Here is a 26588-nt window from a genome sequence, read left to right as displayed (position 1 = left end):
GAAACTGAACCTGGGTAAGTGGCTGGAGCCCCTGCGTTCTCTCGCCACTCGGAGATTGAGATGGCATGTACCAGTATAAGAAGGTCCCATCTCCGATGGCATCACAAGGTAGGACTAGGGAGGACCCATTGGAGAGCTACTGCCCAGTCGGTGTGGAACAGTACTGACCAATGGTCTGGCTCGGTATGCGGCAGCTTGTCCCTAAAGAGCCAGTGAGGAAAGACTGTGACGACACACTTGTTTTGCTTCTCTGTAGGAAATTATGTTCATGTAGGCTTTGCCTGACGTGACCTGGGTTTCGGGTGTAAAAATGGCGTCAGGAATTTTGCTGAATCGGCAAAATGTCAGGGGAAACCCGGATGTGTGGTGAAGTGATGGAAAAAGCAGTGGAAGCAGCTCAAAAAGCTTTGAATCACTATTTTTGGGATAGGTTTCCCCAAGGAAGCGCAACAAATTTGGGGGCTTCTTTAAAAAAAAAGTTCAGGAATTTTACTTTTTGTAAATATGGCAACCCTAGTTCATGGCAAAGCAAACCTCTCTGTTTTTGAAAAATTCTGCACAGGCAGAGACCCTGGGAGATGAAAGCTCAGTGGAATATCTCCATGTGACCTTGATCCTCTAAGGCACGGGTGTCAAACACAAGGCCCGCGGGCCGAATCCGGCCCACCAGACCTCTTCATGTGGCCCATGTAGCCGCCGCTGGCCACCAGCCTTCACCTTTTATTCTCGCTTTTTTTTTTTGACACAAGAAAGCCGCCTCTTCAGCGTATGCGCGGCAGCCTACAAGCCAGAGAACGTCTGCCCTCTAGCGGCGCCGGCCGTTCTACACAGGAAACCTCCACTTTACATGCATTCAGGAAACCTCCTACAGATACAACCGGCCCTTTGAGGGTGACCAAACTGCTGATGCGGCCCCCGATGAATTTTAGTTTGACACCCCTGCTCTAAGGCAATGAAGACACTTTCTTCTTCTTCTTCTTCACATTTCTATCCCACCTTTGGTTCTTCCCCTCCTCATTTAATCCTCACAGCAACCCTGTGAGGTAGATTAGGCTGAGAGGCAGTGACTGGCCCAAGGGTCACCCAATGAGCTTCAGGGCCAAGTGAGGATTTGAACCCTGGTCTCCGAGGTCCCTGTTCAAGACTCTAACCACTACGCTACACTGGCTCTCATCAATTCTGCCAGGAGGCTGCAGCGAGAATGATGGGCAGATTTCAGAGAGCTGACCTACAGAGTCTAGGCAGAATTCAGTCTTGGCAGATTAACTGTTGGGCCTGGGCTCTAGGCGTTATATGTAGGGCTGCCTTTGAAGATGGTTCTGAAACTGCAGAGGACCAAAGTGTTGTGACACCACTTCCAATGGTCCTCCTCTCCCCCATTTCATACTAACCAATCTAACCACTACACCACCACTGGCTCTCCTATGGCCTCTGGTTGGGTTTCTGGTGTGTGTTAATGAGTCTGCTTCATTTACATCTTCTGGTTGGCAGTGAGAGGTTCCTGTGAGCTCCTTCAAAAATAATTTGCTTTTCAGAGGGGTGGGAAGTGCTTGGGAAGCATTATATTTTTACTGGTGTGTGTGTGTGTGTGTGTGTCCGTCCCTTGGAAGTGAGCGCACACATCCACCTGAAGCAAAGAAGCTTCCTTTTGAATTTGCTTACGTGCAAATTGAGGCGCCCTTAATGAGGCAGCCAAGGCTGGCGGATAAAGCACAAAGCCAATTAGCTGTCTTGGAAAAAAAAAAAGAAAAAGAAGAAAACCCGACGTGTTCATTAGCATGAAAATAAAGCTAAACTTTTAGAAGATAATTGCATCTCCCTTAAAAAAAAAGAAAAGTATTCTTGATCTATGACAGTCTCATAAATATGCATTCTTATATAAATACTCTTCCCGAAGGCAGGAATATGCGCCCCAGAAATATTTGAACCATTTCAGACAGTGACAAAACCAAACCAAAAGGAATTCTTCTTCCTTTCCTAAGCCTCCCTCCCAATATGACAAAAATCATTGGCAACACAACCCTGTTCTTGAGTGCCAAGCACGGGGAAGGGCTGCAGTTTGGTGGGAGAGCATCGGCTTGATATGAAGAAGGTTCAATCCCTGATGCCATTTCTAGGTGGGGTTGGCAGAGATCCCTCGTCTCAAACCCTGGAGAGCCTCTGCCAGTCAGTGCAGGCAATACTGAGCTAGATAGGCCTGACTCCAGAGGACTCCGCAGCTTCCTATATACAGTGGTACCTCGGGTTACATACGCTTCAGGTTACATACGCTTCAGGTTACAGCCTGAAGCTAACTCAGAAATATTACCTCAGGTTAAGAACTTTGCTTCAGGATGAGAACACAAATCGTGCTCCAGCGGCACGACAGCAGCAGGGGGCCCCATTAGCTAAAGTGGTGCTTCAGGTTAAGAACAGTTTCAGGTTAAGAACGGACCTCCGGAAGGAATTAAGTACTTAACCTGAGGTACCACTGTATGCCCATTTTAGACTTCATACAGCACCCTCCAGGCTCTGCAGGAGAACCTGTGTGGTGGGCCTGGGAGACCTGGGTTCAAATTCCCCTCACAGCCACCAAGTCCACCCTGGGCTTCATGCTATCTCTAGCCCAGTCAGTAGAGTATGAGACTTTTAATCCCAGGTGTCATGAGTTTGAGCCACACATTGGGTGAAACATTCCTGCATTGCAGAGGGTTGGACTAGATGGACCCTCAAGGCCCCTTACAAGTCTACGGTTCTATGATTCTATTCTGTGCCTAATTTACCTCACAAAGTTGTTGTGCAGATACAGTAAATGGTTGAAGTGTGTACACGCTGCCTTGAGCTCCTTGGAGAAACGGTGGGATATGAATATAATACAGTGGTACCTCAGATTACATACGCTTCAGGTTACATACGCTTCAGGTTACAGACTCCACTAACCCAGAAATAGTACCTCGAGTTAAGAACTTTGCTTCAGGATGAGAACAGAAATCGTGCAGCAGCGGTGCAGCAGCAGCGGGAGGCCCCATTAGCTAAGGTGGTACCTCAGGTGAAGAACAGTTTCAGGTTAAGAACAGACCTCCAGAACGAATTAAGTACTTAACCCGAGGTACCACTGTAATAAATAAAACAAACCTTGTGCCTTCTATAGAGTGCCGTGGGCGGGCGGGCGTCTCACCCTGAGCCAAATTGGGCTGACTGTTTCCTCAACTCCCTCATGAAACAGTGCTGCATCCGGAAGGTCTTGAAAAAGAGAGGCAGTGTGTCTAGAATGTTGGAGACCAGGGTTCAAATCTTCCCACTGGGCCATGTAGCTCTCTGGGTGAGCTTGGGCCTCTCAGCCTGACCTACTTCACAGGGTTGTTGTGGGGATTAAATGTGTTGAACTGTGGAGGCCACCTTGAGGTCCTTGGAGGAGAAGGTGGGATATAAATGCTAAAAATGATTATGACGGTGATGTCAACAGAAGGGGGCTGATGGGAAATGAAGTCCAAAACATCTGTAAGATGCCAGGTGGGCAAATGTTTTCTTAGAGAGTAGCTGTTAAGATGTCTGGCTTGGTAGCCCATAATAAGACCCCCCTCTCCCAGCTTGTTTCCATTTCCCAGCCTCAATCTCATCTTTCAGCTGTGGGTGTCAACACCGCTTAAATAGACTTTCCAATGGAGGGGGTGGAAAGCCATCCTGCAGTTCTCTTTCCTCTTAAGGTGTTAAGTGCTGAATTCTCCGACTCCTTTGCAGAACCCAAACACTTAAAAGATTAAGCCGGGAGAAGATCTGGGCATGAGCAATTGACGGCTTCTGTTGTGAGTAGCACCACCAAGAAAAGAAAAGAAATAACTTAGCTTTCCCCTGGGGCTTTGGGCATGATGTGTGAGAGAATTGGCCTGTCAGGCACAGAGTGGGAGTGGGGTGAATATACCAACAGCAGGAAGAACCCTAAATGGATATTGGAATGGCTGCTTAGGAAATGCTAGAAGATGGGCATTTGCTTGCTGGAAACTGTGGCATAGGGATGGGAAGGGCAGAAATCATGGACTTGTAAAAAGGTAGGGTTGGGAGAGATCTGAGGGGTCATCTAGCCTGACCCCCTGCAATGCAGGAAGTCCCTTGTCTTAGACTTCATTGATGGGCATCTTTTCACCCCTTCGCTGTTGGCTTGCTCGCTGGCACTCTCCCCCCAAGTATTGTAGGGGGCGAAGTAGATGACCCTTTGAGCCCCCTTCAGCTCTACAATTCTGTGATGCTAAGTAGCGATGAGGATTGAGTCACAACATGTACATGTCTGCGGACAAGCGGGGCCTTCTTCGCTCAGGCCCCTTGCCACTTGGAAAGCATATGCCAACATTATCTCAGAAGCAGAGGTGAGAATACCCTGCCTGGTGCTCAAAACACAGCTGATCAACAGCCATATGTATGAACTGAGCAACCATTTCTTGCAAGGATCCCAGGCTGTGCACACACCATATGTCTAAAGTCCACATACCCAAGGATCCTGGGGACTGTACTTTGCCCCTCACAGAGCTACAATTCCCAGCACCCTTAAACTACAGTTTCCAGGATTCTCTGAGGCCAGTGGGAGTCTTTATTCCCTGCCTCTTTGGTGTTCAGGGTGCTGCCACTCTCTTCACAGACATAATTGGGTTTGGCAGCTAAATATAATAGCCAAGCACCTGTTCCCCGCAGCTGTCATGAAAGCCGCTGCTAATGGCACCAGAGAGAGGCCTGAGGGATTGGTTGCAAATACTCTTTGGGCAGCAATGGCCGGCCTGCTTGAGCACTCTGAAATACAAGCAGCTAATGGGTAACCCAGGACAAGGGAGATTGGAGGGCCTAATGGAGGGGATTATCAAGGACCCGGGTTGGGAAAGGCCACAGTCAGGCCTTCTTCTGAGGCTGTGACAGCCATTTTGGAAAGTGATCAAAGGCCGGTCTCTCTCTGACAAGGGTCTGTCATCAGGAAATCACTGTCCACAGCCTGCCAGCTGGGTGTTAGGGACTGTTCTTTATGGGTTAGGGATGGCAAGAGCTACTCAGAGCTCCACTCTCTCTCTCTCATGCACACACGCAAACACACATCTCTTGTCTCACGAATACATTATCTTTAAGCAGATTTATAGCAGAATTCTTTGAGTTTATGCATCTGAGCACAGAATGAACCTTTAACTTTTGGTGTGGAGAGAACAATCTGGCTCTTAATACGGCTAAGACCAAGGAATTGGTGGTGGATTACAGGAAAAAAAAGGCGGACATTCAGCCCTTGTATATCAACGGGGAACGGGTGGAGAGGGTGGCGGAATTCAGGTTTTTGGGAGTGACTATCGATCAGGGCATGACTTGGAGCGCAAATACCACTGCTCTGGTGAAGAAGGCCCAGCAGAGAATTTATTTCCTCAGACTTTTAAAGAAGAACAATCTGAGTGAGAGACTGCTGGTGTCCTTCTACCGAGGCTCCATAGAGAGCATTCTCACATACTGTATTTGTGCTTGGTTCTCCAGTTGTACAGCTAGGGAGAAGAAGGTGCTCCAGAAGGTCATAACCACAGCCCAAAGGATTATTGGTCATCCTCTCCCATCTTTGGAAGAACTGTACGGTTCCCGTTGTCTTAGGAAAGCAAACAACATCCTGCAGGATTCATCTCACCCGGGATACAGTCTGTTTGCACTACTGCCTTCTGGCAGGAGATATAGAAACATCAAGTCAAGGACAAATAGACTGAAAAATAGTTTCTATCCAAGAGCTGTGGCCTTTTTGAATGCTGTAACTCGATAGTGTGACCTGGGAGTTTGATGGGTGTGGGTGTGGGTGTGGCTGGAATGTGGTTTGTTTGGTTGTTGTTGTTGTTTTGCTTTTGTTGTTTTTTAAGGGATGGCATCCAATTTCGTTGCACTTGTGCAATGTTGCACTTGTGTAATGACAATAAAGAATCTATCTATCTATCTAACTGACAGAGCTCTAGCACTCTCCCACCCTGGCCCTGCTATCACAGTGGAGACTACCTCTGTACAGTGGTACCTCGGGTTAAGTACTTAATTCGTTCCGGAGGTCTGTTCTTAACCTGAAACTGTTCTTAACCTGAAGCACAACTTTATCTAATGCCGCTGAGCCGTGCGTCTACTGCGCGATTTCTGTTCTCATCCTGAAGCAAAGTTCTTAACCTGAGGTAATATTTCTGGGTTAGTGGAGTCTGTAACCTGAAGTCTATGTAACCCGAGGTACCACTGTGTTATTATTGGGCATTTGGAAAATGGTACATATCAAGCCCTATGCCTGGTGCTTCCCCATCATAATAACATAAGCATAGCCTGCTGGATCAGGCCAATAAACGGTAAGTTCTCATGGAAGTTATTCATTCTTTTAGCACGAATTTCTCCTGATTTGTATGCAATTTTGTTTACTGTGTGCATTTTTTGCAAAACAATTTCTCCTGGTATAGTGCATGCTGATATTTTCACTAATATGTATATGCGTTTTATTCTGGTAGATGCATTTCCCTACGCATTGTTTGACTGAAGAACTGCGTTGCAAAATTCAAAGAATTGTGACTTTTGAAGGAAGGTGTTTTGATTTGCATAATTAGGCAGATTAGATCACCTCTCATTTAAATGCAGACTTCATCAAACTTTGGTCTCACCCATCCTCACAACTCCTTCCTTGGTCACCTCAAAAGCAAGGTAAGCGTGAGGTACCCCACCGATGAGAATTTCACTGAAATGTTTTTTCCCTTTTGATCATTTTGGAAGGCAGTTTCTTTTCCCATTAATTGATGGAGAACAGTTTTTTTTTTAAAAAAAAAAACAACAAGAGGGATTTTTCAGAATGTTGTGCTTCTAAAGACAATATTCATAACAATATGTTAATGTAACGAATTTCTTAAGCGTCGTCCTCTTTTGCGTGAATACTCCCAGTCCCTGTTGCATCCTGCATTTATCTCTGTGCCTTTGAAAAGGAGATGGGAGGCTGGGAAACTGAGCTCGGGGAACACAGGGTGAACTCTGTTGCTCCGATATAAAGTGCCCTGTAATTCTATATGTGGACAGGATGTTGGCTTAACATCGTATCGGCAAGACGGGCCTTCCGGGGGGGCCGTGGCTTTTAACATGCTGCTGACAGAGAGCAAACAGGCTGCCCTCTTGATCCAGGAGGGCTTGGGTTTCTCCCCCATCCATCACTCCCATAATAGCCCCGAGGACAAAAAGGGTTCAAAGACACCCAATCCCCAAATCTTGGGATAAACTGCAGGCACAGGGGGATGAATTCCAAGATTTAAATGTTCCTTAAAAATGAGTGAAAGTGATCTCAAATCTGGAATTATAATGAATTCTGGTGACATTTAAGGGCTGGGGAATGAGTATTTACACCGTTGTTCCCTGAGGGTCTTCATCAGTTACCACAGCCTTAAAAAGATTCATAGGATATATTATGTAGCTTATTAAGAATCAGTGCCTGAATTTGTTTGTTTTTCTGTTCTTGGCATCTGTGAATTTCAGTTTCAACCAGTTTCCCATTTTTTCCCCACTGGGAAAAAAAAAGGAATATCGTGCAGATAAACAAACAAACCAAAGAGCATTGCAGGAGAGGGGAGGGAGTCTTTGCCAGCCATATCAGCAAAATCCAAAGGCTCCTTTCCACAGTAGCTGTAGTCAAGAGGTAAAGTGCCCAAGGCTGGACACAATGTGCTTAAAATGTCATTATCCCTCTTAACAGGAGTAACGGTGTTCTGTTGAGTAAACCGTCTGTTTGCTTTGGAGTCAATACAATGGCTGGCCGGCGGGTTTGATGAATGGTTCAACGTACATATAAGTCACTTATTAATCCACTGTGACAATGCAGACCGTGCTTTTCCCATGTTCATTGTCTAGGGGGCATCATGCTACCACGGAGCCTCTGTTTCCACTGACACACACACACTCTGCACACACATCTCCCACGGCATGTTTCATAAACAGATCCCTCGGATTACGATCAGATAATTTCAATTTGAATGCTATTTGGACAATGGGACCATGTGATGATATTGTATGCCTTCATCCATCTCGACTGGCTTTGACGGCATCTGAACCTGTCTGGCTTGTGCCTCCTAAGTTCGGGGCAGCGTGGGAGGGGTTGGTTAAGGAAGATCTTGCCCCACCCCCAAGAAACACTCGGAAGTGGCTGCTGGGACATGGGACCACACGGCAAAATACATTTGTCAGTCTTTAAGATCCGAGAACCGTAGTTGAGTTGGAAGGAACGTCAAGGCTCATCCAGTCCAATCTCCTCTACGATGCAATGAATTGCAGCTAAAGAATCCTTGACAGATGACTGTCTGACATTTGTTTAAAATCTTCCAATGCCATCATCGCATTCTTGGTTCTTCAAACATTATCTTGACCCGTTGTAATCTGTCCTTGTTTTAGCACCAAAACAAGAGCAATCTACCTGTGTTCTCATGAACCAGACCTTTGGATTTAGTAAGTTAAGCATTTAAAGCTTACTTAACAGTGTGTGGTCTGGTCATTACAAGAGGGGTAAAGGGAGAGAGACAAGAGCTTTAAAGCAGACTAAGTGGGATATGCAAACCTATTTTCCACTCTGAAAGTGATTTTTTACTCTGCTGGAGGCTCTCTCACCCGAGAGAGTGTGCAGAGCCCTGCCTTTTGAATCTATGTACCCACATTTTCTTATGTTAATTACACACATGTGGGTCAGATCTGTTTTCCACCTCCAGGGACCCTGCACCACTTTCCTAACAACACTCCTGCAAGCTATTGAATTTGTGTAATGTCGTTGTTGTTGTTTGAAGGGTGGGATTTGGCTGAAATCTGAAATTAGTTTAGTAGATTTCAATAAGGGACCACCTTCCTTCCTCCACTCCTCATTTCAGTAACTCTTTGAGAGGTGAAGAGCACACAATTAAACTATGGAACTCACTGCCACAGGAGGCAGTGATGGCCACCAACTTAGATGGCTTTAAAAGAGGATTAGACAAATTCATGGAAGAGAGGGCTATTGATGGCTACTCACCACAATGGCTATGCTCAGCCTCTACAGTAAGAGGCAGCAATGCTCCTGAGTCACAGGAAGGGAGAGGGTTCTTGTGCACAGATCCTGCTTGCAGGCTTCCCACAGGCATCTGGTCACAGCCCCCCCCCACTAGATGGGCCATTGGCCTGATCCAGCAGGCTCTTTTTGTACTGGCTCCTAGCCCTGAAAAAAAAGGAGACCTATCCACTATCTCAACGATTATTCATTTAAATGTTAACCTCTTGACTAATCTGCCTCATTCTCACTGGAGATCTCTTTCGCTATCTGCATTGCAATGTTTATCCCCTGCAATTTCTGAAAGGATAAGAGGACCATCAAGCTTTTCCTAGTTAAACGCAACCCTGACATTTCAGGTAATCCAGGCGCTGGCCTCAAGCTGCTCTTTGCCCGCTCTTCTCTCTTCCTCCCTCACAATGATTAACTTTGCTATCCACACAACAAGGCCCGGCTAATCTCTGCACTGCAAATACGGTTGTTAGCAAGAGCAAGCTATAATGAGCGCAAAATGCAACCCTTCCATTTAAAACGCAGCCTATCTGTAAGCTCAGGATGAAGACCAAGAATGTACGATGCCTTAAGAGGTCTTCTGAAAATGGAGATGCCAGCGATTGAAACTGCAACCTTCTATTCAGGACAGATAGATGCTCTACCCCTGAGCCATTCTCTTCCCAGAAAATGGGACTTTAAACTTACAGCCCCTGGCAATTTTCCTGCACGCGTGAGCTAATCCTAATGTCTGTAGTGCACCCCCTGCTCACTGTCACCACTGGTGTGCTGCATCCCCTGCTGGACTCGCTTCCCTTGGGTTGGGACTGCTGGGGCAGGTCTGCAGGGTCTGCTCAAATTTGAGTGGGTGGCAATTGGAAAGTAGCTTTTCTTAAGGACGTAAGAAGAACCTGATGTTTGTGGGGGTGGTCTTGGGCTACTTCTGTGATGTATGTATGATGTTTTGTGGGGTGGTCTTGGGCTACAGGGCAATTTGTTCTGGGTCCTCCTTTCTCCTGCGTGTTGCATCAGTTCAATAAAGATCAGGCTTACTAGCTGCTTTGCTTCTCAATATTCTCTGGTTGGCCTCTGTTATTTTCTCCTACCGATGGAAAACCTACAAGAAGAGGTTCCGACCTTGGAAGAATGGAGGACAAAATTAACAGATTATGCAGAACTGGACAAATTAACTGGGAAAATTAGATACCAAAAAGACCAAAGATTTTTTGAGGACTGGGGGAAATTTACGGAGTATTTGAAAAATATATGTGAGGATTGTACAACGCTAGTGTGTTTTAAAGAAGCTTTGTGAAAATATAAGGAAATATTACCAAAAGGCAAACAAGAATAGAAATAAAAAATTTAATGGAAATATTGAAATAAAGGAATGTGAAGATAGGATTTGAACTACGAATGATTGTCAGAGAAGTTGAGGGAGGTCCAAATAAGATAAATTATGTGATATGTAAATGGATATGTTTGGTGTTTTTAATGGAAAATTTCAATAAAAAATTTATCAAAAAACAAAACAAAACAAAGGACTCTATAAGGGCTCTTGTGTCCCCCAGAAGGGAATAAGGGCAGATTTTGTTTACAACAGGCACCTGGTTGGCCAATGTGAGAGCATGAAGCTGGACTAGATGGGACACTGGCCTGATCCAGCAGGCTCTTCTCATGTAGCTATGTTAACACCGAGATGACTCAGGGAGGTGGGGAGTCTCTCAGGAAGCCTCAGTTAATTTTTATTGCTTCATGGATTTAAGGATTTGGAGGAAGATAAATTCCACGGAGCCCTCCACTGCCAGCTCACCCGGATAACATTTGCATGCTCTGGGTGTTTGCTGCCTTACTGATCCCTCTCAAATTCCGCTCCCTGTTCAAACTTTTTCCCCCTCCACCTTGCGAAGGATCAGTGGCTACATCAAAGGTTACGTGAAGGTTGTCCACATTCCTTCCGAGCTGTTTGCACAGCCCTCTAGTTTGCTCTGCTAACACCCCAGGCAGCTCTCCTTGCAATCGCTCTGTTTGCCCAGCATTAGGCCCCTGTTTGCCCAAACACCTCAGAGAATCCGAGGGGGGCGGGGCGGCGGGCTTTCTAAACATTGGGTCCCATCTGTCAATCAATAACACCAATCAGTTTCCTGATACAAACAGCAAACTCTGCCAAAGCCAATATTTGCCCAACTTTTACTAACTCTTTGTGTGTCATTGGGTTTGGCGTGGGTTTTTTTTAAAGCGTAAAATGCATCTGAGCAGACGTTTTGTACACAGAATTGTCCTCGCTTAATGGTTAACTCTGGGCAAACAGAATGTATGATTTCAGTTAACGGAAGGGGCAAAAAAAAAGAAGAAGGGGAAAAAACAACCCGCATTTTTATTGCCACCTTTTAAAGAGGAGAAGAAAGGACTGGGGGAGGTGATTTGCATAAATACAGGGGTTGTTATCTGTTACCATAGGCAATAATGAAAAAGGGCAAGAAAAAGGACTCCATTGAGTCAGCCATGTACACACCCAACCCCACAGGCTCACCTTTGCCTGATGTTTGTTTCAGGTGATGTTTATGCAGGCTACAGACCCATAAACCCACTGATGTCATTACTGTGGAATGGGAACAGCACGACACTACAAGACCCATGCACACATCTTGCAAGGGACAAAGTGCTCCATGGTCTGCCTTGGGAGTCCAGGGGTGCCAACTTGAATAAAATATTGGGGGGGGGGAGAGTTCCAGGTAAGCCTTGCCCTACATAATCAATCACAAGATGATTCATTGGAGGTGGTGTCCACCTGTCAGGAATTCTTGACTTGTGATTCCTGCATTGCAGGGGGTTGGACTAGATGACTCCTGGGTGTCCCTTTCAACTCCACAGTTCTATGATTCCATGACTTGTTTACAGGCTGTGCTTCAGTCTTCGGCTTTCTTCCTCCTTGCCCCCTTTTAAGTTCTTAACATTTCTTCCGTGCCTTTTCAATATCCCTCCTGGAGCTCGGCTTGCGTCAAAGCGATTATATCTCACAGCCCCCCTAAGGATGACAATACTGCTTGTCTTGTAAAGGTATTTCTTTATTATATCATTTTTTTTATTTTTGCTGGAGGTTTGTTCAGAGAGAGAGAGAGAGAGAGAGAGAGCGTGCTTCTAGCAGCTCAGTTCATGTTTAATTCATTATGTTTTGCCAAGAAAAGGAAAACCCAGGAAGAACTGGGCCAGATAATGATCTGCCAAGAGGTGTGTGTATGTGTGTGTGTTTAATATATCACGTTTTGGTAATCAAATAAATCTCCTTTTGAGATAAATGTCAGAAGTATTTTAAAAGCTTTTCTTCACAGGGAAGGAGCCTTTCGCTGAAAGGGGCATCAAACAGTCATTTTCACAAGGAAAAGATCCCTTAATTGGGTCTGACACGGATGGAGAGAGGAAAGAAGGGATACCTGAACAGTAGCCTCCCCCAAGCTGGTGCTCGCCAGATGTTTTGGGCTGAGGCTTCCATCAGTCCCAGCCAGCTGTTTTCTTCCCCTCGTGTCTAAATGCCAGAACTTGAACTGCTCTGTGATCACCCTCTTAAATTTTGTAGGGAAGGTAAAATCAGCAGGAGGCAAACAGGTTGAATCATAGAACTGCAGAGACACCAGGGGTTGTTTAACGCCCCGCAATGCAGGGGTTTTAACTAAAGCATCCATGACAGAACAGCTATCCAACCTCCAGCTGAAAAACCTCCAGTGAAGGAGAGTCCACCACCTTCTGAGGGAGTCTGCTTCACTGTCAAGGAGTTCTTACCATCATAAAGTTATTTAGTCCAGTGTTTCCTAAACTTAGGTCTCCAGCTACTTTTGGACTGCAACTCCCATCATCCCTAGTTACAGGACCAGTGGTCAGGGATGATGGGAACTGTAGTCCAAAAAAATCTATATTATACAGTGGTACTTCGGGTTACAGACGCTTCAGGTTACAGACTCCGCTAACCCAGAAATAGTACCTCGGGTTAAGAACTTTGCTTCAGGATGAGAACAGCAGTGGCACAATGGCAGCAGGAGGCCCCATTAGCTAAAGTGGTGCTTCAGGTTAAGAACAGTTTCAGGTTAAGAACGGACCTCCAGAACGAATTAAGTTCTTAGCCCGAGGTACCACTGTATTACATTTATATTCAACCTTCTCCTCAAAGAGCCCAAGATGGCAAACATAACTTCCCCTCCTCCTCATTTTATCCTTACAACAGCCATGTGAGGTAGGTTAGACTAAGAGACAGCAATTGGCCCAAGCTCACACAATGAACTACACAGCTCATTCAATTGTCCCAGGGTGGGGGTTATAACCATTTTAGAACACAGTGGGCAGTATCCAGCTAGTGTATCCCATCATCTCAAGGATTTCTGCTTGTGCAATGGAACTTCCCCTTCTCCTCCCCCTGTGCCCTTCCCAGATTTGCTCTGGAGGTTTGGGGGAACCCCTAGAATAAATTTAGTCGGCGCATGGGAGGAGGGGCGGGAAGAATATGTGCAAATTCTTGTGTTGAGGAGACATGATAGTTGTTCAATATTCTATTAGAATGGGACTCAGTGCTGCCGCTGCGACCAAAAATTGGCCAGGAGGGGACCAGCAGGCGCTCACACCTCACTGGTAAAACTGTGGAGATTCTCTTGGTCCCCCCAAAAGCCAATACTTAAATTCAAACAGAAGGTGGCGCTAGATGAAAAATGATGGCTTTTTGCCCTCCCCACCCCCAGCTTCATGCTCCTTCTTTATTGGAAGAAAAGATTGTTGTACTTCTGATAGCATCAGAATGGTTCGCGTGGAGGGGGTTGGGGATCTGCAGTGATAGGAAGAAGAATATGTGTACAGTGAACATCTCCCCATCCACCAACTTAGAGTGGTGGGCCATTATTTATTCCAGCCATGCCCTTTCCAAATGCTGGCAAGCACATTTATTTATTAGAATCGTAGAGTTGAGAGGCGCCCCAAGGGCCATTTAGTCCAGCCCCTTGCAACACAGGAATCCCGGCTATCTGTTTACTCGACCTATTTCTTAGCAATGCCCCTCATTCCCCCTGAAGCCAGGAAATGTTGCCACTGCTGGGCGATCCAAATAAATAAGGAAGCCCAGAGGCTCCCAAAATCTTACTAGGTTTTATGGCAGTCCAAATGTATTGCTTATTTATTCAGAAGTGAACCCTGTTTAAATCAGCGGGGCTTTCAGCCATGAAATATTGAAGTGCACAAACATTATTGACAGGCCCAGTGCCGTCAAATGAATCCAAATAGAGTAATGCAGTGATTGCTACTTTGCCGCTAAATAACCTACAAATATGTGGTCTCTAATCTACAGTGCTTGGGAAGGGAGATTCTCTTCTCTCCGTCCATGGAGCCTCTGCTTTGCATGGAGAACATCCCAGATTTGGTTCCTGGCATCTCCAGGGAAAGTGGCTGGGAAAAGCATCCAATGGAAATCCTGGAAAGCCACTCCCAGCTGGTGTCAACATTGTTGGTTGACATTCATCTGTCTCGGGAGACAGCGGAGGAGCGAGCCTTTGGAACTGTATATATTTTGTTAAGAATTACATAACATACCCTCCAATATTTCTCTGATGAAAATAGAGATGTTGATGATGATGGTGATGATGATACTATTTATACCCCCCATGTGACTGCATTGGCCCAGCCACTCTGGGTGGCTTCCAACATGTACAAAAACATAATAAAACATTAAATGTTAAAAGAACCTTCCCTATACATTGGTACCTTGGGTTACAGACGCTTCAGGTTACAGACGCTTCAGGTTACAGACTCTGCTAACCCAGAAATAGTACCTTGGGTTAAGAACTTTGCTTCAGGATGAGAACAGAAATTGTGCTCCGGCGGCGCGGTGGCAGCAGGAGGCCCCATTAGCTGAAGTGGTGCTTCAGGTTAAGAACAGTTTTGGGTCAAGAATGGACCTCCGGAACGAATTAAGTTCTTAACCCAAGGTACCACTGTATAGGGCTGCCTTCAGATGGCTCAGGAGTCAGATAACTCTATACCCTCCAACATTTCTCCGATGAAAATAGGACGCAGTAAGGTAATGTGGGACATTCCTGGATCAAATCAAAAACTGGGATGGCTTCTGTAAATCTGGGACTGTCCCTGGAAAATAGGGACACTTGGAAGGTCTGAAAGCATATAGAAGGTCTTGGGGTTCAAAGCCTCCTTCTGGACTGCTTGTTCCAGTAATCTGTACTGTCTGTCTCCCCACCCACACCCTCCCCGTCATCGGCCCTGAGGATAGATATTGGTTGTGGCTAATAGTGTGTGTCGATTTCTGGTTGTTTGTGTTGCTTGGGTAAGCAGGGTGTCACCACAACCTGTGGTTGTTTGAACTAGCGGGGAGCATCCATGCCAGCATGAAACCCAACAACTATACTTGAGCAAGTCCCATCCCCATGCTGTACCGCTCTCACCCCCCCCCCATCCTAAGGACCATTATGGCACCATATCCTACATGGGCCTGATGGATTGGTTTCCCTGTTGTGCTCTGTGTTATCGCAGCCCTGTTCTAATGCTAGTCAAACATCATGGTGAATAGCCCAACTCAATGGCAGCCGTGTTGGACTGGAGAGTCAATATTAGCTGAGCAAACAGCGCAAACAAAGAGTTGCTATTTGCGTAGCTATGAGGAGCTGTGTGCTTTTGTCACCAGACAGGCCACTTGGAAATTTCGTGAAAAGGGAAGCTCAGAATTCTCTTGCTCAGCAAATGCTCTCTGTCAGGGTTAAAAACAGGCTGTGTTTTTTGTTGTTGTTAAGCAAGTATATTTAAGATCAAGACTGGTTCCCATGCTTTCATAAGAGCCTGCAGGATCAGGCCAACGGGCATCTTGTCCAGCATCCTGTTCTCACAGTGGTCAACCAGATGCCTGTGGGAAACCCGAAACCAGGATTCGAACACAAGAACCCTCTCCCCTGTTGCGGTTTCCAGCAACTGTTAATCAGGAGCATCGCTTGCTTGGTAGAACACGAGACTCTGAATCTCAGGGTTGTGGGTTCGAGCCCCACATCGGGCAAAAGATTCCTGTATTTCAGGGGGTTGGACTAGATGACCTTCATGGTCCCTTCCAACTCGAAAAATCTATGATTCCATGATTCCAACTGTGGAGGAAGAGCCTGGGCATCATGGCCAGTACCAACAGAAACAAATGACAAGAAAGGAGATTCCAACTAAGCATTAGGAAGAGCTGTTTGACAGTGGAGTCACCTCTTCGTTGGAAGTTTTTAAACAGAGTTTAGATGGGGATTCTTGAGCTGTGATTCCTGCATTGCAGGGGGTTAGACTAGATGTCCTTTGGGGGTCCCTTCCAACTCCACATGTCTATGATTCTATGCCCATCTGACACATTGTTCCCTGGGTCCCCATATGGGTGGCAGAAGGGCTGCCAAGCTTCCCGATATTCAGTCTTACACACACGTGTGTGAATCAGCAGCTCTACAAATGTACACATTTCAGCTTCAGAATTCCAGCGCGGTGGCCTTGTCACCGAGGAAGCTCATTTACGGTGCAATTATGGCAGGAGTCGGAGGCTGTTTGGAATAACGAAGCCCCTGTGGCAGACGCCGTTGCATTAATTTTATTTATCTCGAGTGGGTGAGTGGGAACGAGTGGCAGAGGCAGAAAAATAATTGTTTTGCTTCTAGGTCACTGGGATTGCTTATCGGGAGGGATCTCGGAGGTGCTGCTTTCCCCGGCAGAGAGGAGCGCGATATGAAATGCAGGAGGCACAGCCGCGGTGCATAAATAGGAACATAATTTCTGAAAAATGGAATTAATGAGGCAATGAGGTTGTCTTAATGAGTGCAAGGTCTGCTGTAAATGTCACCGCGCCAATGTCTTCATTGTAAATTACCGTATGAATTTCTGAACACCATTTCGAGAGGCAGAAATGAGTCGTGGGTTGGGAAAGAGGAAAGAGAGGCTGCGAGCGCATTGGGGTCAGTTTCCAGGAGAGGGACAGACAAATGTGCTGTGAAATTGGGCTTGCTCCCGGGCCCAGCAGGATGGCAGGTACAGGGCGGCTGTGTGTGCTGTGTGTAGTTAAAGGTAAAGGGACCCCTGACCATTAGGTCCAGTTGTGGCCTACTCTGGGGTTTATTGGCAGAGGGAGCCGGCGTACAGCTTCCGGGTCATGTGGCCAGCATGACTAAGCCGCTTCTGGCGAACCAGAGCAGCGCACGGAAACGCCATTTACCTTCCCGCTGGAGCGGTACATATTTATCTACTTGCACTTTGTGCTTTCAAACTGCTAGGTTGGCAGGAGCAGGGACCGAGCAATGGGAGCTCACCCCGTCGCGGGGATTCGAACCGTCGACCTTCTGATTGGCAAGTCCTAGGCTCCATGGTTTAACCCACAGTGCCCCAAGCAGACACGACACATAAGGAAAAAGGGATGGGGAGGGAGAAGGGGGGAAATGCAAGCTTAGGCACTGGTTCTTAAAAGTTACAGTTCTTCTTAGGAGCAGCTGGGATGGAAATGGTTTGTGTAACCTATGTTTCTATGGCTTTTCATTCTGAATTTTAAATTTTAACCTGTCCTGGGACCTGCTGGTGAAGGGTGAGTAATAAATTTAAGGATGATGATAATGCTGCCTGGTGGGGTGACAGGCAGTCAGGAGATGCTTGCAGAGCTGCGGTGAGCTTCCGCTTTCCACCCAAATGTCGGGGATGGAGGATGCAGGATCAGGGCGAGGTGAGGTGGAGTCTACGGCTAGGAAGCGCACACCTTCTACTTGTTCAGTGGTAGCTCATTTCCTTGCATGGGAGCTGTTGGATAGGGGTCAAGGGGTATCACCTGGTTTGCTGTGACTTATTGGGATAAAGAGGAATACCTAGGTGCATAGCCTACATTGGGCCAGAACCATGGGTGCCAGATCGAGAGCAGTTGCAGGCATTTTTTCCCCATTTCATTTATTGCATTTGCTATACAGTGGTACCTCGGGTTAAGAACTTAATTCGTTCTGGAGGTCCGTTCTTAACCTGAAACTGCTCTTAACCTGAGGTACCACTTTAGCTAATGGGGCCTCCTGCTGCTGCCGCGCCGCCAGAGCACGATTTGTGTTCTCATCCTGAAGCAAAGTTCTTAACCCGAGGTGCTATTTCTGGGTTAGCGGAGTCTGTAACCTGAAGTGTCTGTAACCTGAAGCGTCTGTAACCTGAGGTACCACTGTATTAATATCCCACCTTTCCTTCAAGTAGCTCAAGGTGGTTGCATGGTTCTCCCTTGCCCCGTTTTATCATCACAACAACCTTGCGAAGTAGGCTAGGCTGAGGCTAGGCTGAGAGTGACTGGCCATTTATCTCATTGTAGCAATCCACTATTTGTGGATTGGAAGCAACAACCATCCAGTCTTTACTGGGCTGATTTCCATTCTGGATGGGGGACGAATAAGCGAATATTGACAATTTCTGTTCCCATTTCTGTTTTCACTGAATTCTCCAGCATTTCTCCTTGAGGAGTCTCATGGGGAGAGAGGGCATTCTGCAGAGCAGCGTAGATTAAGTTTGCTTGCCCTATTGATCTGAACTAAAACTCCCATTTTCCAAAGCCAGTCCCATGCCTATTCAAGGACCCGATACAACTTGACTTGGGGGAGGACAGCACCAGTTGCTGCATCTGAATTCACACTCGCCTCTCCAGTTAGCATTCCAAAGGAGCATGTGCTCATTTGACTGATGCTCTCTATATCTGGAGCTGCTCCTGCGAACAGTGGCTGTGCTTCTAAGGAAGTCAAAATCTTCCTTTGGGTGCCAAAACCTTCTTTGATGCAGCTATAAAACAAACAAGGCTCCTTGGGCTCTCTCCTCCTCTTACCCATTCAACAAACAGCCTGAGTCAATGCTGGCGCTTTTGCCACCTTCAGATGCATAAGATGGCTGTAGCTTCCTCTTCGGATAGAAAGGGCGCCCGTCAACGCCCTGGAAACAAGCCAGGAAGATGACAATTCTTTTCTTTTTCCCAGGCAGGTGTGGTCTAATCAAAACATGTAACTGTTTAATTCCTCTCATTCAGTTGAAGAAGGCAAATGGCAGGCCTGGCACACTGCTCCTCCTCTGCTCCAACAAGCCCAGTGAATTCCCACTGTGCTTCCAGTGAGTGACTGGCCATTTCTGGGTTCCCTAAGCAGAAGGAGGGGCTGATGGCTCTGGGCAGCTAAAGCACTGCCCTGCATTCAATTGACGCGCTTCTATTATTATTATTATTATTATTATTATTATTATTATTATTTACACCGCCCATCTGGCTGGGTTTCCCCAGCCACTCTGGGCGGCTCACAGAATACATAGATGTTACATACTAAAACATCAAACATTAAAAACTTCCCGATACAGGGCTGCCTTCAAATGTCTGATCCCTATGGATTAGGGATGCCTGAATCTGTCCAATTTGAGTTTTCTCTATTTCTCATTTTTCTGACTTCAAATTCAGGTCCTCACATTGCCAAATAGTTAATTTTTTTTTAAAAAAGATCCCCATTAAAAACCAGTGTTTTAGTGCAAATTTCATAAAATCATAAAGTTGTAGAGTTGGAAGGGACCTCAGGGGTCATCTTGACCAACCCCTGCAATATTTGAATGTACATGCTATTCTGCCTAATAGATACATTTTTTTTTTATTTTGCAAAGCATATTGGGTGAAATTCAACTCAGCTTTACTCAGAGCAGACTCGTTGAAATTAATGGACCTAACTTATTTAAGACCTTAATTGAGTCTATGCTAAGTAAAGCTTAGTTGAATATCACCCAATTTCTCCTAAAATAATGCATTTTTGTATATTATCTTCACAATTATATGTATTTTTATGCACACTTTAAGTAAGAGTATGCATTTTTGCACGCATTACTTGACTAGAGAAATGCATTGCAAAACACAGAGCACTGGGGCTGTTAAAGGATAGCTGTGTTTCCATTTTAATATTGCATACATGCAAATTAGATAGTTTCCTCTTCACAAGCAAACTTGTGAATTTCTCCCCCATCCAGGTGTTGCTGGACTACAACTCCCATCATCCATGGAGACTGACCATGCTGGCTGAGGCTGATGGGAATTAGAGTCCAACAACATGGGAATGCACTAGAAGCCTGAAATAACATCATGGGGTGGTGGGGATTTCCTTCACCACATTCATCGTCAAAAAAAGAAATGCTTCTTTGACATTTATTCATTCATTTTATCTAACAGAATTTGCATGCTGCTTAAATTGTAAAAAGCTCTGAGCAGTTGACATAAAATACACCCGAAACCTATAGATAAAAGTCAGAAATTAAAAACAAGATAAAATCAGCCTTGAGGTTTTTAAACTGCTTTGAGGTTAAAGTTATCGTTGTTATTTAATAAACAAATCATGCATATGAGGTTTCACTTTTCCTGAAGATGCTTTTTAAAAAAACAACAACCACCAGCAAGGAACTTCTGTTGCTTGCAAACAAAGGTTTTGCAACTTCCAGACATCCCTCTGTGGCCTCCCTTCTCTTAGGCCAATTAGGAGGTGCCATCTGCCCAGCATCTGTTTGCTTTCTGAAGAAGGAAATGGGGTAAAAAAAATCGACAAAGGACGCTCTCTCCCCCATCAAGAAGTGTCAGCCTTTTGTGAAGATGTTTGCACTCAGCTTACATGTCAACAAACTCTTAATCTGCCTGGTCTGGCAGAGGGAAAGACAAATATTGATTCTCCAGGCTCACAAGATGGCCTCGCCATTGTTTTCATGTCAGCGTGATCTCAGGAGGTTCAGGAATGATTTTGGAGGTTCTCTGGTTTGGGCTTGTAGCCAACCAACCAAGTTCTACGCAGAGAAGTCCCATAGGGTAGAATCAAAAAATCACTAGGGTCCACTAGGGTCATCTTGTCCTGTCTCATGCAATGCAAGAATCTTTTATAAAAGAAGACAAAGTTCCACCCAGAGAGGAATGGCTGATGAAGATGATGGACTATGCCGAAATGGCGAAACTGACTAGGAAAATCAGAAACCAGGAAGAGAAGAATTTTAAGAAGGACGTTGTGCATCTCTACACATCTTCCAGCGCCTGAACTCCAGGGATGGTGGCTGCAAGCACAGCTCACCCTGGCATCATCTCGCCTCGCAGAACTGGCTTGGCAATGATGCCAACCCCACAGCTGCCAAGTTGGGACTTGATGGGCAGGAGCAGCACGAGTGCCTGCTGAGAGAGAAACTTGGCAGCGGGCGAGAGGCCTTCTGAGTGGCGTCTCTCGGGTATGTTTAGCCTCCCTGCCTGAGAAAGTGAAGAAGCCCCAAGTCGGCAAATGTGCAATCTTTCCTGGAGCTATTTATAGAAGGAGATGATGAGAGACAAGCATCATTCAAGGAGTGAGGGTGCCGGTAGGCGGGGGTGGGGGGGCGGAGAGAGAAAGAGAAACAGAAGGGGAGGGAGGAGTGTGAAAGGCTGGCAGCTTCCTTATGGCTCAGCCCAAGTTGCCATCAGCCATCAAGGCATCTCAGCTGTCAATCTGCATCTGCAATCTGGCTGCATGTGGGCCCCATTCACAGGAAGCAGGGGGGGGGGGGGCTTCTGAGATTGGCATGGAATGAATTTAAATATAAGTATGAATATGAATTTAAATTTAAATAAATATTTATTTATTTATTTTAGAAAGGAAATGTGCTTCAATGACACACATGAAAAAAGAAAGAAAGAAAGAAAGAAAGAAAGAAAGAAAGAAAGAAAGAAAGAAAGAAAGAAAGAAAGAAAGAAAAAGAAAATGCAGATTTGGGTTGTTTTGGTCACAATTCCTGAAAGAATTATGATTATTGGTATTGGGGGCAGGGGTAGCATACCCTCCAAGTGTCCCAATTTTCCAGGGACAATACCGGAATTACGAAAGCCATTCCAACTTCTGATTTGATCCTGGGGTGTCCCTGTTTCCTCTGCCAGCGCCATAAGTGCTGAGCTCAGGGAGGAGGATGAGCCAGCGCTTGTCCCAAGCGACGATGACAGCAGTGGCAGAGGCTGCCAGGAAGCATCCCGTTCTCTCTCTCAAATGACAAGTAAGGAAATCCCGGCAAAATCTCAGGAAGAACTTTCTGGAGGCAAGAGCCGTTCGACAGCGGAATGGACTACATCAGAAGGTGGTGGACTTTGTCACCTTGAAGGTTTTCCAACAGAGGTTGAGTGCTCATCTGCCAGGGATTCTTTAGAAGTGATTCCTGTGTTGTTGTTGTTGGGGGGTTGGACTAGATTGGAGTCCCTTCAAAATCTATGATTCTATGAAAGCTGGCTTTTGCTTATGAAATGCCCTCTCTGACGTCACAGCCTGACTCGCAAGACAAACAACTCACATTCCATGGTGGGAAAAGACTTCAGATGCAATAATTGCGGCCTAGAGTTGGCTGTTGAGATGTGGAGTTTGGGAGGGGAAGATAGGCAGAACATGTGAAAGCTATTGATCTCAGAGCATCCGTGAACACGCTCTTATTAACCAACAGTAAATCTCAGCTGCTTTATAATTAGGTTGCTTCCTTCCCTTTGAACTCTCATTGCAAAGAGCCATTACTTAATTTGGCTGCTGTGATTTATATCTGAGAGGAAATACTAGGTTTGCTGGCATCACCGCTTACGCATGAAAGGGTGTTCACGTTTGTTGGGGTTTTCTTCCCCAGGGAATTGTGTTTCTCTCTGAAGCTTTTGTTGTGTAACCTGTGTGGGATCACACAAACATATCCATCACTGTCCCGGGGGCTATATATTGTCAGTAGTGGTTGCCTTTGGTGGAACAGAACACTGTCTCCCAGGATCAGAGCTGTGATCCAGGGCACGTCTACTCTGCAAATACGAACCGGTTTCAGATGTGTATCGCTATCATATCAGTGCCATCGGAACAAACTGCAATCATGTTAATGTTTGCATTGCAGTAAGATACAGATCGCTCCTTTCTGCCTATGTTGGATTTCTGGCAATATGGCTGAAATCAGGGGTTGCCAGAATTGGATGTGGTGGTGAGGAAGCTGAGGCTCATTTGGGTAAAAGAGTTGCAAAGGTATATGAGGGTAGGACGGAAAGGCAGTGTGGTGTAGTGGTTAGAGTCTTGGCGTCGGAAGTGGGAGAGCCAGGTTCAAATCCCCACTTGGACATGAAGCTCACTGGGTGACTTTGGTCCAGACCCTCCCTCTCTCAGCCTAACTTACTTCACAGGGCCATTGTGGACATTAACTGAGGAGGGGGAGAATCAGGTGTGCTACCTTGAGCTCCTTGGAGGAAAAGGTGGGATATGAATACATAAATAAGGTGGGGAAAGAAAGCCTTCTTCTTCACACCAGAATGGTCAAAGGGCTGAAGCAAGTCCCCCATGAAGAAAGAGCACAACCTTTGGGCCTTTGTAGCTTGGGCAGGGGAAGTCAACAGCAGCAGCAGCAGCAGCAACAACAACATTAATAATAATTTATATGCTGGCCATCTGACTGGGTTGCCCCAGCCAGTCTAGGCAGCTTCCAGTCAAGTAAGGAGGGGACATGATAAAGATGTCTAAATTATGTGGAGACTTCCTGTGGGCATCTGGCTGGTCACTGTGGCTACATTCACACTACACACTTAAAGCATCACTTTGAACAGTCATGGCTTCCAACCAAGGAATTCTGGGAACTGCAATTTGTTAAGTTGTCAGGAGGCCCCCTATTCTTCCTCCCAGTGCTACAATTCCCAGAGTTCCCAGTGAAGAGGAAACAAATGTTGAACCACTCTGTGGAATTGGGGTTCCTGACAACTCTCAGCACTCTTATTTGTTATTTATTTATTTATTTATTTATTTATTTATTTACTTATTTATTTATTTATTTAACACCCCACTTCTCTCCCCCCCAAACACCCCAAGGAGCTCAAGGTGATGTTCATGAATCTTTCCCTCATTTAATCCCCTCAACAACCCTGTGAGGTAGGCTAGGCTGAGAGTAAATGACTGGCCCAAGGGGAGCTCCGTGCTTGAGTGGGGTTTGAACCCTCGACTGTCCCAGGTCCTAGTCTGAAAGTCAGGAGGCACTTCTTTTGGTGTCACACTCTCACAGGAGGCCGTTGACTCGTGTGAGAGCATGGCACCATAGCAAACTCCAGTGCCAGCTGCTCCTCTTCCCCAAGTTTGGCAGTGAAGGCGGTGCTGGAGGGGGGGGGGTGGAATGGGACATTCTGGGATCCAATCAGAAGCCAGAATGGCTTCTGCAATTCCTGGGTGTGCCAGGGAAATCGGGATGGTTGAGGAGTATGCACCACACTAGCCCTGACAGTTCCCAGAATCCTTTGGGGGAAAGCCATGACTGTTCAAAGTGGTACCATAGTCCTTTAAATGTATCGTGCGAATGGGGCCACTGTGAGACTAGGATGCTTGACTAAAAGGGGTTCTGTTTAGATCCTGCAGCCAGGTCTCTCTCCTCCTCTTATCCATGCACTTGCAAACAGAACTGATATGAGTTTGGGGAGGGTTTGAGATCATGGGCTTGCTGGGGAAAAGTTCAAATGGATCATCTCCCGAGCCAGGCGTGACTGGCTGGGGGCCTCCCGCAGCTCTTCACACATTGAAGAAGAGAGCCTCAGGCCTGGCTGGCTCCAGGAGTCTCTCTAATGTTTGTTTTGAAATTTCAACGCTGCCTTTTCCACTTCAGTCGAGATGCTCATGGAAACTAAGGGATGGGTTTAGAACAAAATTCAGAGTAAAAAAAAAAGTAACATAAACAATAAAACAGAGCTGGTGCAGTGTAGGAGTTAAAGTGTCAAACTAGGGCCTAGGAAAGACCAGGGTTCAAATCCCCACTTGACCAGGAAGCTTGCTGTGTGACTTTGGGCCAGTCACTGTCCCTTGCAGCCTAACCTACCTTGCAGGGCTGTTGTGGAGATAAAATAAAGCATACCCTTCAACATTTCTCCAATGAAAATAGGGACGTCCCCTTCCATCATGATAATTTTACTATTTATACCCCACCCATATAGCACAGCCACTCTGGGCAGCTTCCAACATATAGAAAAACATAATAAAACAGTAAACATTTAGAAACTTCCCCGTACAGGATTGCCCTCAGATGGCTCAGGGGTCAGATAACTCCATACCCTCCAACATTTCTCCATTGAAAATAGGGACGTCCTAAGGAAAAGCGGGACATTCCGGGATCAAATCAGAAACCGTGACGTTCCTGGAAAATAAGGACACTGGGAGGGTCTGATGAAGGAGGCATGAGAGGACTATGTCCGCCACTTTGAGCTCCTTGGAAGAAAGGAGGAATATATTGTAGGTGGGAAATAAATGCAATAAAATGAAATGAAAGTAAATAAATTATGACTCTAACCAGACCACCCAAGCCTCTTGACACCCCTAATCTTCCCTCCATCTTAACCAGGATTATTTTTTCTTCCTTGTGAGAATTTAATAGTGTGTGTGTGTGTGTGTGTGTTTGGTTGTAATAGACCTCGGTTGCCCTTGGCAACTTTGTCGGAGTTCACTTGTCTGTTCACTTCTCTCTAAATCTTCCTTTTTCTCCCCTTCGGGCTCTTTCCTGTCAGGTCGCAGCCGAGGAAAAAGTCAACAGAAAAGAGAAAGAACAACAACCCTGTAGCTGACACAAGAAGGGCTTGGTTTCCCCAGGTGCCCATGAGGATTCTCGCATCACCTCTGCTGTTGACAGATGGCTTTTGCTTTTCGCTTTTGAATTTTGTGTCAATGACTTTCCAGTGACTGGAATACATTATGTTCTCGGGTCCCGCCCTGGCTCTCGAGATGCTTTTAATTTGTAGGTTTAAGCTTAAATTCCTCGACGGATGCCAACTTTTCTGTTTGTTTTCCTCGGGAGCGCTTTGCACTATGGGTTTCTGTAACTGTTAACCGTTGGGGGGCATTAATTGCAGCTCCCGAGGTCATCTTTCAGAGCTGACTTATATTTCTGTCGACACTGGAGTTGCTCCTCGATGACCTGTCTTTCTGCTGTGGCGCAGCTTTTTTTGACTCCTGTAATTACCCTCTGAATTTAAGCTGATTATGTCGACTTTGGAGGCTGCGTGTTTGTTTAATTCATCCATTGCTGGGTGTTTGCACAGCAGCTCCACGAGTAAACACAAAACTGATTGCGCATCTCTCAGGAAAAAAAAGGGTTTGCCTGATGGCTGTTTCCCCAAAGATACAGTCAAGTAAACAAGATGAGTTTCTCCAGAGCTGGCTGGTATCTGCTCTCTTTCACAGCCGTGTGAAATGTCAAATCATGCAGGCGTTCTGCAAATGTTTCCAAATGGAATCACCTAAAAACCAGCTACTGCCTCCAATGAGCCACCTCCTGCTGTTGACCAAACCGCTTTTGATGCCAAGGAATATTGTTTGATGGAGGAAGGAGCCGGGCTCGGAATGTTGGCAAACAGTTCGGCTTCTGTGTGTGAAGTGAAAGGTCCATTTGGGGAAAAAATGCCTTCAAACAGGGCTGTGCTGAAACAGGACCTCTCATTTCTCGATATTTTTGCTCCCCTGAGAAAGAAGCTTCTGCTTTTTCTCCTCCTTCTCAGAGACTTTGAAAATGTCTCATATCCCAACATTTATCTGATGAAAATAGGGACATCCTGCTTAATAATAATGATAATGATAAATTTTATTATTTA

At 45.9% G+C, this 26588-nt stretch overlaps 1 long non-coding RNA gene across 3 annotated transcripts; it reads left to right on the top strand.

Annotated features, from left to right (window-relative positions):
• On the top strand, positions 1–26588 carry LOC309356966. 3 transcript variants are annotated; one of them, XR_014162971.1, is made up of 4 exons: positions 1–108; positions 3721–3785; positions 18973–19102; positions 25509–26588. It is a non-coding gene; the product is annotated as an uncharacterized lncRNA (long non-coding RNA). The 3 variants fall into 3 exon arrangements; XR_014162972.1 differs by lacking the exons at positions 1–108; positions 3721–3785 and adding an exon at positions 6472–6654; XR_014162973.1 differs by lacking the exons at positions 1–108; positions 3721–3785 and adding an exon at positions 11778–12049.

This window comes from Podarcis melisellensis (genome assembly GCF_964234715.1).
Source record: "Podarcis melisellensis genome assembly, chromosome: 14".
Classification (NCBI taxonomy): Eukaryota; Metazoa; Chordata; class Lepidosauria; order Squamata; family Lacertidae; genus Podarcis; species Podarcis melisellensis.
The sequence above is the reverse complement of the archived record's forward strand: the minus strand, read 5'-3'. Positions and strand labels throughout refer to the sequence as shown.